Source organism: Triticum aestivum, chromosome 2A (genome assembly GCF_018294505.1).
Source record: "Triticum aestivum cultivar Chinese Spring chromosome 2A, IWGSC CS RefSeq v2.1, whole genome shotgun sequence".
NCBI lineage: Eukaryota > Viridiplantae > Streptophyta > Magnoliopsida > Poales > Poaceae > Triticum > Triticum aestivum.
Genome location: NC_057797.1, coordinates 138263645 through 138276140, shown reverse-complemented (window position 1 = coordinate 138276140; position 12496 = coordinate 138263645).

Here is a 12496-nt window from a genome sequence, read left to right as displayed (position 1 = left end):
CTTCATGAATACATTGAATGGTCTATTTGGGTTCCAAAGACCCTTGTTACTAACATCAAAGGACCCATTACAAAATGGGTACCTAAAACCAAGCATTGATCTCTTGTAGGTGTTTGCTTCCGGTGGGGGATCATGGTTGCTCGATAGCGGAGCTACAAATCATATGACCGGAAGCAAGGACTTGGTGGTGGACGTGCACAAGGTCCCATCTATGCCCACCAATGTCGAGTGGGGTGACGCCTCATCTTCTAAGGTATTGGGACTTGGCAAGGTGGTCATCTCTCATGATCTCACGATCGAGAAGGTCATGCTTGTTGAGTCCCTTGCATACAATTTACTTTCCATTCGTCAACTTGCAATCATGGGCTTTGCCACTTTCTTTGATATCGATACCGTGGCCCTCGTGTGGAGCAAGACTCTTAAAGTAGCCTTTGTTGGGCATGTCGAGAATGGTCTATATGTGATTAACTTTTCGGAGCGACCCACTAAGACCGCGACGTGCCTAATGGCTAAAGTTGATGTGGGATGGCTTTGGCATCGCCGTTTAGCCCACGTCAATATGAGATCTTTGCAAAGTCTCCTCAAGGGGAACTATGTCCGTGGACTAACGAATGTTAGTTTTGCTAAAGATCGTGCTTGCAGTGCTTGTATCGAAGGAAAGCTACATGAGAAGGCTCACCCTCCCACGACTATCATTTATTCAAAGAGGCCTTTGGAGCTCCTTCACATGGATCTCTTTGGGCCTCCATCCTTCGATAGTCTTGGAGGTAGGAAGTATTGCTTGGTGATTGTGGATGACTACTCAAGGTACACGTGGGTGTATTTCTTCAAGAGGAAGAGCGAGACCCAACAAATCGGCATTGACTTTGCAAATAAGCACAACGTCAATACAATGCAAAGATCTTGACAATAAGAAGTGGCAGTGGCACCGAGTTCAAGAACTACACCTTGGATGAGTTTCTTAGTGATGAGGGTATCAAGCATCAATATTCCGCACCTTACACCCCTCAACAAAACGGTGTTGGGGAGAGGAAGAACCGGACGTTGATGGATGCGGCAAGGACCATGATGGCGGAGTTCAAGTCTCCGTACAACTTTTGGGCCGAAGCCATCAACACCGTGTGTCATGCATCCAATCGGCTCTACCTCCGCAAGGGCTTGAACAAGACTCCATATGAGATACTCACCGGTAACAAGCCCAACCTCAAGTACTTCCGGGTGTTCGGGTGTAAGTGTTTCATTCTCAAGAAAGGTGTTCGGTTGTCTAAATTTGAGCCTAGAGCTTATGAGGGCATATTTGTTGGTTATGCTACAAACTATCATGCTTACCGTGTCCTCAATAAATCAACGGGACTTATTGAGGAGACGTGTAACGTGGAGTTTGATGAGAATAACGGCTCCCAAGTGGAGCAAGTGGCACTTGTGATGTAGGTGATGAAATTCCTCCCCAAGCCATAAGAAGAATGGGTGTTGGCTTTATCCTACCCATTGAGGAACCCCTTGTGGCTGAAGGAGAAGGACAAAGCTCCACTCAAGCGGAGCCATCACCAACCCAAGGCCCACACGCTTCCGAAGAACAACATGAAGGCCCTCATCCTCAAGAACATGACCAAGGGCAAGATCACGCTCAACACGGTGTTGACACATCTAGTGATGCCCAAGGTCAAGTTCTCTCCTGCGAGCAAGTTCAAGAACAAGAACAAGCTCAAGACGACGCTCAAGATGATCAAGTAACCACTCCTCGTCTCACCCCCGAGGAGGAATTAGAGCGTCGTGCCGCCAAGGTTGCTTCCAAGCTCTCCACCAAGGATCATCTCATGACAAATGTGCTTGGAAGCTTACGAAAGGGGGTAAGCACTCGTAGACAATTAGCAAATTATTGTGAGCATCACGTGTTTGTCTCTTGTGTGGAACCCCACAAGGTCTATGTGGCGCTAGAAGATCCGGATTGGCTCAATGCCATGCATGAAGAACTCAACAACTTCGAGCGCAACAAAGTGTGGAGATTGGTGCCAAGACCGACGGGGAACCACAATGTCATCGGAACCAAGTGGATATTTAAAAACAAGCAAGATGCCCATGGGATTATCATTCGCAACAAGGCTCGTTTGGTAGCACAAGGCTACTCCCAAGTCGAGGGTATTGACTACGGTGAAACCTTTGCTCCCGTTGCTCGTCTTGAATCTATTCGCATGTTGATTGCCTATGCTTCTCATCATAACTTTAAGTTACAACAAATGGATGTGAAGAGTGCTTTTCTTAATGGTCCCATTAATGAATTGGTGTATTTCAAGCAACCCCCCGGGTTCGAGGATCCCTACTTTCCCGATCATGTGTATCAACTCGATAAGGCACTCTATGGCCTTAAACAAGCCCCACGTGTGTGGTATGACCACCTTACCGAGCTGTTACAAGACTGTGGTTTCGAAGTTGGGCTAATCAACCCCACTCTTTTTACTAAGAAGGTCAAAGGGGAGTTGTTTGTGTGCCAATTATATGTTGATGATATTATCTTTGGTTCCCCTAACAAAGCTTTCAATGAGGAATTTGCCGCTCTCATGACCTCAAAGTTCAAGATGTCTTCCATGGGAGAGTTGAAGTTCTTTCTATGGTTTGAAGTGAAGCAAAGAAGAGAAGGAACCTTCATCAATCAAGCCAAATATAATCAAGACATGCTCAAAAGATTCAAGCTAAGTGATGTCAAGCCGGCTTCCACTCCCATGCCCACCAAGTGCCAACTTGACATAGATCCCAATGGTAAAGCGGTGGATCAAAAGGTATATCGCTCCATGATAGGTTCCTTGCTTTACCTTTGTGTATCTAGACCAGATATCATGTTGAGTGTGGGAATTTGTGCACGTTTTCAAGCCGCACCTAAGGAAAGTCACTATGTGGCGGTCAAATGAATCTTTCAATATTTGGCCCATACCCCAAACTTTGGCCTATGGTACCCAAGAGGAGCAAACTTCAAGCTTGTAGGGTTTTCGGATCCCGATTGGGCGGGAGACAAAGTGGATAGGAAGTCCACCTCCGGAGGGTGCCAATTTCTTGGTTGCTCTTTGGTAAGTTGGTCTTCCAAAGAGCAAAGTTGTGTGTCTCTCTCATCCACCGAAGCGGAGTATGTGGCGGCCGGTAGTTGTTGTGCACAACTCTTATGGATGAGGCAAACTTTAAAGGATTACGGTGTCATTTGTGACAAAGTGCCTCTTTGGTGTGACAATGAAAGTGCCATCAGGATCTCTCTCAACCCAGTGCAACACTTCAGGACGAAGCATATTGAGATTCGGTATCACTTCATCCGGGATCACATTAGGCGAGGAGAGATCGAGATCAACTATGTCAACACTCATGATAACCTTGCAGATATCTTCACGAAGCCCTTGGATGAAGCAAGATTTCGCGAGTTAAGGCATGAGCTAAATATCATTGATTCGAGCAATGTTGCTTCAACCCTTGCACACCCCACCATACTCAACGTGTTGTCCTATTTAGATGTAGGCATGGACATAGGGGGGTGATGTTCTCTCAATAAACTCTCCCTCCCCCCATTATGCATAAATCGATCAAGTCTTTCACATTAGCCATGTTTGATGGTACCTGTGCTTCAAAGACGAGTTTTGGTCATGGACCCAAGGATAATTCTTTGCGGTGCCATACGAATTGACTCAAACATAGGTGGCTACGGCCACCACCCTCTCTTTGGAGAGGTGGTGTCTCGTGGTTGTTTCGTTTGTTGTGTGCCTTTCTGGCTTTATGTGTTGCGTGGTCTTGTGGTGTCATGTTGGCTCGGAGTGTTTGTGCAAAGATCCAGTTTTTCGTGTGCTCGAAACGTGCATCTTCTTGAGCTCACGGTACTACCGCGTCTGGCCACGGTACTACCGCTTTGGGAGGCACGGTACTACCGCGCCACAGCACGGTACTACCGCTCAGGTGCGGTACTTCGGAAGTACCACGCCGGGCGGTACTACCGCGTCGGGGCACGGTACTACCGCGCCGTCGAGGGAGCGTGGGGGTTATGACTCGGGCAGGGGAGTTCCAACTCCCCATACCCATTCATTTGTCTCTCTCCCCACGTCTCTCTCTCTCGCTCAAGAACGGCGACGGAGGCCCTCGCCGGATCTCCGTCTCCGACCACTCTCCTCGGATTCCGGCCGGTGGGATCGTTCCCCACCACTTCCTCTTGCCATGGACCAAGGTTTTTCCCCAAATCCCTCTTTTTCTTGGCTGTTCTCTTGCTTCTAGGTTTTGGGGAGAAACTTGTTGTTCTTGAGATTTTAGGCCAAATCTATGCAAGAGTAGGATGTAGGAGAGTCGTGATGCGTAGGAATCATACTTGATATGCTGTCTTGTGGTAGCTTTGTCCAACCGTAGTACCGTCGTGGTTTCGCGGGCTTTTCTCAGATTTGAACCTGTTCAGATCTGACGCGGTGTGGTACTACTGTGTCTGATGTGCGGTACTACCGCTCTTGCGGTACTACCGCCCGTCAGGTGCGGTACTACCGTGCTAGCTCGTGCGGTACTACCGCTCAACAGACGCGGTACTACCGCCCTAGCCGAGGCGCTAAGGTCGTACTACCGCTCCTAGACCCGGTACTACCGTGACCTTGCACGGTACTACCGCGTCTAAGAACAGTACTACTATCTTAGCTTCGCAGCACTTGGCAGTACTACCGTAGGGATCAAATCTCTCTCTCTAGGCATTTATCATGTGTGCTTTCTGCTTGTTTCACTTGCTTTGTTGTGGTCTTTGCATTAATCCCTCTTGGTTGTTGTGGGTGTTTTGCATTTTGTGTCTCAGGTGGTGGCTCTCGCCGTTCCAATCCCAGTCGTGACACTGGCTCCAAGCGTCTGCGCAACCCCCAAGATGAAGCCCCAGAGGGCTCCAATGCCCCCAAGCACAATGTCAAGACCACTGCCAGCAAGCAAAAGGAACCTGCTAAGGGCATGGATGAGATTTCTGTCTCTGAGTATGTCGAACGCCGGAGGGTCAATCCCTATGTGACTCCTCGGATTGTGCTCAGAGGCACTGAGATGTTCTAGAACAAGCAACAGGTTCTCATCTATCTGGATGTGATCAAGAGCAAGCAGAATACCTTCGTGGAGGTCAAGTGGATAGACATGCATCACATGCGGAAGGACAAGTTTCGTGACTATTTTGGAGAGGCTCTGGACTTGGTGGAGCAGTTTGCTATTGAGCCGGTGATCTCTTTTCACCATGACTATGACCCTGAGCTCATCTGTCAGTTCTTTGCCTCAGTGTACTTTCATCCCGAGGAGGAGCGGAGGATGACCTGGATGACCAATGGTCATCAGCTGTCTGCTACTTGGAAAGAGTTCATGGATCTGCTGCACATTCCTGATGACGGGCTTCACACCCCCGTTGGTGTTCGCCCCCATGCCAACTCTGAGTCTGCCAACAAGAACCTGCTTCAGCCTTTCCTTGTTGAGAAGGTGCTCCCCAATGGCAAGTCAACTTGGGTGTTAAACTCCTTTCTGGATATCATGCATCGCATCTTCCGCAACACTCTGTTCCCACGCATTGGCGACAAGGACAAGGTCCATGCATATCTAGTGGACATGTTGCTCATGTGTGCAGAGGCACGTTCTTCTCAGACTCAGCCACTTGATGTCTCACACATCATGTGGTGTGAGCTTCGGTTTGCGGTGTTCACTCGCAAGGTACCTATCTATGGATCGTACCTGTTTCTGCTGCTCTCCACCACTTGGGAGAAGATGTACCCGAGTGATGAGTTCCTTGCTCCAGACTGGATTCGCCATGAGTCCATCAGCCTCCGCGTCAAGCCCAACTAGGCCAACACCACTACCCGTGCTAAGGCCTCTTCTGCTAGGAGGGCTGCTGGTGAGGAGGCGGCTGCTGCTGGTGAGAATGTTGCTGAGGACCGTGCTGCTAGGTCCACCACTCCTTCCTCTGAGCCGTCATGGGCCAAGAAGCTAAAGGACAAGATGAAGACTCTCTTCTGCATGCAGGCGAAGGGACAATACAGGGCTCATGTGGCAGACAAGGAGAGTCGCCGCCGTGACAAGAAGGTTATGAGGCTCTTTGGAGAGGATGTGTCTGGCAGGTCTGAGGACGTCATCACACCTGAGGCTGCCTGGATGTCAAAGCAGGGATACAAGTGGACCAGTTCAGAGGATGACTTCGAGGAGACTATCCCCGCCGCTGAGTCTGACGAGGAGCATGAGGAGCAGTGGGGCGACTTCTCTGCCTGAGCCACCCTGTGTGTGTAGGTGTCCTCTCTGCCTTTTTGGCGTCTCGATGCCAAAGGGGGAGAGAGTGTAGGGATTTGCGTTGTATCATGCTTGGCGCGTTTATTTGCTTTGTCTTTTGGACCTCGTTTGTGCTTGTTTGCTTTGTTTGCTCTGGTTTGGTTTGTGCTTTTGAGACCTTTCCTCATATGGTGTAAGACATATGCACTTTATCTATCGTAGTTAACTTATGTATGTGCTATCTTGTCTAGTGATAGATATGCCTTGTTTCTATAATATAGGGGGAGCTTTGATCCTAGTATTCATGTGCCGTGCAGTCCAAAGCACTCTTCTAGGTGGCACACATCTAGGGGGAGCCCGTCTATATTCTAGAGAGGAGGGGTTTGCATTTACTTAATTTTATTTTCCTTGTGCAAATCTCGTATTGTCATCAATCCACCAAAAAGGGGGAGATTGTAAGGGCATATTTATCCCTAAGTGTTTTGGTGATTGATGACAACGCATTTGCAGACTAATCGTGTGCCTTGAGTATTCCAGACATTTCATTGCTAGGCACAAGACGATTGGGTGCCCCTCGAAGACTAATGAAGACGGTGCCTTTTCTACGTTTCTTTTTGGTGGATTTGAGTCGTAGGAAAGCCGTACTATTAAGAGGGGGTCCGCGTTGGAAAGGTTTGGGTGGAATCATCACATACACGTCTCCTTCTTGTCCCCTCCTTTTTCCTTGGAGCTTCCTCCGTTTTCTTGCCTCCCTTGTCTGGCTGTTGTGGTTGGTTGCGGTAGTACTGCTCCCAGGAAAACGGTAGTACCGTAGGCATCCGCGGTAGTACCGCGTGGTGGCGCGATAGTACCGCTTCCGCCGAGCGGTAGTACCGCGCTATGCAGTCAGGCAGTAGTACCGCCCCTCGGCAGTACTACTGTGTCGGGTTTTTGCTACTTCCGTTTCTTTGCGGAAGTAGGCACGGAAGTTCCCTTCCCCCTGGTTGGGGTGTTTGCCTTGCGGTAGTACCGCATGGGGGCGTGGTAGTACCGCGCGTGCGGAAGTACCGCCCCCAGCTCCTGCGCGTCTGTTTATATTTTCTGTTGCTGGGGTTGCGGCAGTACCGTGGGTCGGTACGGTAGTACCGCACAGCCATGCGGTAGTACCGCTTGGTTGCAAGCAGTAGTACCGCGAGGCCTTGCGGTAGTACCGCTGGCCGCGGGCTGGTTAGTGGGTAACGGTTGGATCCTTTTCCCACACTACATAAGAGGTCCCCTTCTTCCCCGTTGACTTACCTCTTTCAACCCTAAGCTCCATTATTGCTCCAAGCTCCATTTTCGCCCGATCTCTCTCCCTAGCCAACCAAACTTGTTGATTTGCTCGGGAGTGGTTGAGAAGGCCCCGATCTACACTTCCACCAAGAGATATTTGATTCCCCCCACTAATCCCTTGCGGATCTTGTTACTCTTGGGTGTTTGAGCATCCTAGACGGTTGAGGACACCGCGAAGCCATAGTCCATTGTGGTGAAGCTTCGCGGTGTCGTTGGGAGCCTCCAATTGAGTTGTGGAGATTGCCCCAACCTAGTTTGTAAAGGTTCGGTCGCCGCCTCCAAGGGCACCAATAGTGGAATCACGGCATCTCGCATTGTGTGAGGGCATGAGGAGAATACGGTGGCCCTAGTGGCTTCTTGGGGAGCATTGTGCCTCCACACCGCTCCAACGGAGACGTACTTCCTCACAAAGGGAAGGAACTTCGGCAACACATCCTCGTCTCCACCGTCTCCACTCTTGGTTATCTCGTGCCTTTACTTGTGCAAGCTTATTTGTTTCATATATCTTGCTTGCTTATGTTCCTCTCCTTGTTGCATCATATAGGTTGCTCACCTAGTTGCATATCTAGACAACCTACTTTGATGCAAAGTTTAAATTGTTAAAGAAAAGCTAAAAATTGTTAGTTGCCTATTCACCTCCCCCCCCCTCTAGTCAACCATATCGATCCTTTCAAACCGGATATGTATTTTTATGAAATGGTGGAGCTATCAGTTGGTGCAGTTCCAAGCAGAGCATCGTGGCGGGATCTACATGTGAAGTGGAGTACGTAGCTGCTTTGGAAGCAGCAAATGAAGGAGTCTGGATGAAGGAGTTCATATCCGATCTAGGTGTCATACCTAGTGCATCGGGTCCAATGAAAATCTTTTGTGACAATACTGGTGCAATTGCCTTGGCAAAGGAATCCAGATTTCACAACAGAACCAAGCACATCAAGAGACGCTTCAATTCCATCCGTGATCAAGTCAAGGAGGGAGACATAGAGATTTGCAAGATACATACAGATCTGAATGTTGCAGACCCGCTGACTAAGCCTCTCTCACGAGCAAAACATGATCAGCACCAAGACTCCATGGGTGTTAGAATCATCACAATGTAATCTAGATTATTGACTCTAGTGCAAGTGGGAGACTGAAGGAAATATGCCCTAGAGGCAATAATAAAGTTGTTATTTATATTTCCTTATATCATGATAAATGGTTATTATTCATGCTAGAGTTGTACTAACTAGAAACTTAGTACATGTGTGAATACATAGACAAACAGAGTGTCACTAGTATGCCTCTACTTGACTATCGCATTAATCAAAGATGGTTAAGTTTCCTAGCCATGGACAAAGAGTTGTCATTTGATAAATGGGATCACATCATTAGAGAATGATGTGATTGACTTGACCCATCCGTTAGCTTAGCATGATGATCGTTTAGTTTACTGCTATTGCTTTCTCCATAACTTATACATGTTCCTATGACTATGAGATTATGCAACTCCCGAATACCGGAGGAACACTTAGTGTGCTATCAAACGTCACAACGTAAATGGGTGACTATAAAGATGCTCTACAGGTGTCTCCGATGGTGTTTGTTGAGTTGGCATAGATCGAGATTAGGATTAGTCACTCCGTATATCGGAGAGGTATCTCTGGGCCCTCTCAGTAATGCACATCACTATAAGCCTTGCAAGCAATGTGGATAATGGGTTAGTTACGGGATGTTGCATTACGGAACGAGTAAAGAGACTTGTCGATAACGATATTGAACTAGGTATTGAGATACCGACAATCGAATCTCGGGCAAGTAACATACCGATGACAAAGGGAACAACGTATGTTGTTATGCAGTTCGACCGATAAAGATTTTCATAGAATATGTAGGAGCCAATATGGGCATCCAGGTTCTGCTATTGGTTATTCATGAGAGAGGTGTCTCGGTCATGTCTACATAGTTCTCGAACCCATAGGGTCCGCACATTTAACGTTCATTGACGATATAGTACTATATGAGTTATGTATGTTGGTGACTGAATGTTGTTCGGAGGCCCAGATGAGATCACAGACATGACGAGGAACTCCGGAATGGTCCGGAGATAAAGATTGATATATGGTATAATAGTGTTTGGTCTCTGGAAGGGTTCCGGAATTCATCGGAAGGGGTTCCGGATGTTTCCCGAAATGTTTGGGTACGAGAACACTTTATTTGGGCCAAAGGGGAAAGCCCACAAGTTTTTTGGAAAGAGCAAAAGGAAGTTTTGCGGAGTCCAAGGGCCAGACGCCAAGGTCCCTGGCGTCTGGGTCCAGACGTCGGGAACCCTGGCGTCTGGTCCTGGAGTCCGAGAAGGTCTCTTGCCTTTCAGGTGAAACGGACTTTGTGTAGGCTTTTACTCCAAGTTTCGACCCCAAGGCTCAACATATAAATAGAGGGGTAGGGATAGCACCCAAGACACATCAAGAAATACCAAGCCATGTGCTGGCAACCCCATCCCCTCTAGTTTATCCTCCGTCTTAGTTTTCATAGTGCTTAGGTGAAGCCCTGTGGAGATTGTTCTTCACCAACACCGTCATCACGCCATCATGCTGCCGGAACTCATCTACTACTTCGCTCCTCTTGCTGGATCAAGAAGGCGAGGACGTCATCGAGCTGAACGTGTGCTGAACGCGGAGGTGCCGTATTTCGGTACTTGATCGTGACGGATCATGAAGGTGTACGACTACATCAACCGCGTTGATAAACGCTTCCGCTTTCGATCTACGAGGGTACGTAGACACACTCTCCCCTCTCGTTGCTATGCATCACCATGATAGATCTTGCGTGTGCGTAGGATTTTTTTTTTTGAAATTACTGCGTTCCCCAACATAAACTCCTCATTGGCCTGAGCTATCTCATCTTGCAGTTTCGCGACATCCACCTTATGATGTGCTTGATTCTCCGTTGTTACCTCTGCAGTCAATAAGGTTGCCAAAGCCTCCAAGAGTTCGGATAAAACTTGAGCCGGCGGGCACGCAAAGCCGCTCGCCCCGGCCGACGCCGCCGCTGTTGAGTTGGAAGTCGTAGCTGCAGCAGTTGAGGAATTGAGCACCGGTTGTGTACCGGCCATGAAGATTGCGACCCTGTTCGGCGGCTCATAGGGGTCCGGAATACTGTTACCATCGGAGCAGCCCCCAAACCCGCCGTCTTGCAATTGATACATCGAATTGGTCTCACCAGTGGAAGACTCGTGATCAGAGTAGATGGCCGTCTCTCCACCAGATACAGATCCGTCCTCGAGATCCGCCCCATGGATAAAACCAACAAAGGCGTCCTTCACGACGGCTTGAACCTTGGCGGGTCATGCACGCTGAGCCGTCTCGATGATGTCGGTGCAGACTCCCGGCTCAGGCTCCGACTCGCCGATCTTGCCGATGAAGACGTGGATTCCGCCGAAGGGGACCCGGTACCCATACTCGATTGAGCTGGCCACGGGGCCCCAGTCAGCGTCGTCGATGTAGAGCTTGTCACGACGGCTCTTGGTCATCCGCCCTACGATGTATCCCTTGATCCCTGCGAAGCTGCCCTTCAAGAACTCGAAACCACCGTGCGCTGGCCCCATGGTGGGCGCCAATTGTCGAGGTCTTAACACGGCAGATGCCCTAGCAAAAGGACCTAGGTGTGGAGCCATCGCAACTAGGTTAACTTAAAGGGGTTAAACGGGACAAAGGACACAGAGGGTTTACCCAAGTTTGGCCCCTCTCAACGAGGTAAAAGCCTACTTCTACTTTAGGTTGTATTGCTTGGGTTTCTATTACCAGGGAGCGAATACGCTTGACCTAGTTCTCGATTGATTCTTACTTGAGTTAACCCGCCGCCAGGTCACCCCTTTATATACAGGTGGATGTCCGGCGGCTTACAGAATCCCGGCCGGCTCACACAAACGTGACCGGCTCGGTTTCTAACTAAGCTTGCTTTACAAAACAAGTTAAACATATGGCGGCTCATCCCTTTGGGCCTCAGGTCGCCTCTGGGTCTTGGGCCTCCAATAAGCCTACTTCATGAACCGCCATCTTCATATCTCCTTGGACCTTATCGGGCTTCTTCATCTTTAAGCCGCCAGCGGCGTGACCCGGCCCCTCCTGAGCGGGTCATACCCAATAGTTATATCCCCAATACCCACCGTATGCTTTCTTCAAGAGAGAAGCCTCTAGTGAAACCTATGCCTCCCGGGTCTATTTTCCATCATATTATTATCAGATCTACAAAACTAAAAATCCAAAAATATCTTGCTGCAATTTATTTATATTTACTTTATTTTGTTATTTACTTATCTTTTATATCTATCTCTATTAGATCTCACTCTTGCAAGTGACCGTGAAAGGATTGACAACCCCTTTTTCGTGTTTTGTGCAAGTGTTTTTTAGTTTGTGTAGGTGCATATATTGGGGACTTGTTTTGTGCCTCCTACTAGATTGATACCTTGGTTCTTAACTGAGGGAAATACTTATCTCTACTTTGCGGCATCACCCTTTTTTTTCCAGGGAAAAATCAACACAAGCTCAAGAAGTAGCAACGTTTGATACACACAAGGCATTCCTCCGGAGTCCTGGAGTTGCATGATCTCATGGTCAAAGGAACATGTATTTGACATTAAGAAAGCAGTAGCAATAAACTGAAAGATCATATGCTATGCTAACGGATGAGTCTGGTCCATCACATCATTCTCCTAATGACGTGATCCCTTTATCAAATGGCAACTCATGTCTATGGTCAGAAAACCTTAACCATCTTTTGATCAACGAGCTAGTCTAGTAAAGGTTTACTAGGGACTTGATATATTTGTTTATATATTTACAGATGTATTTAAGTTTCCGTTCAATACAATTATATATTGAATAACACTCCTTTATCATTATTAAAGAAATATAATAATAACCACTTTATTATTGCCCCTAGGGCATATTTCCAATAGGCAGGGACGCCAGAACTGGGC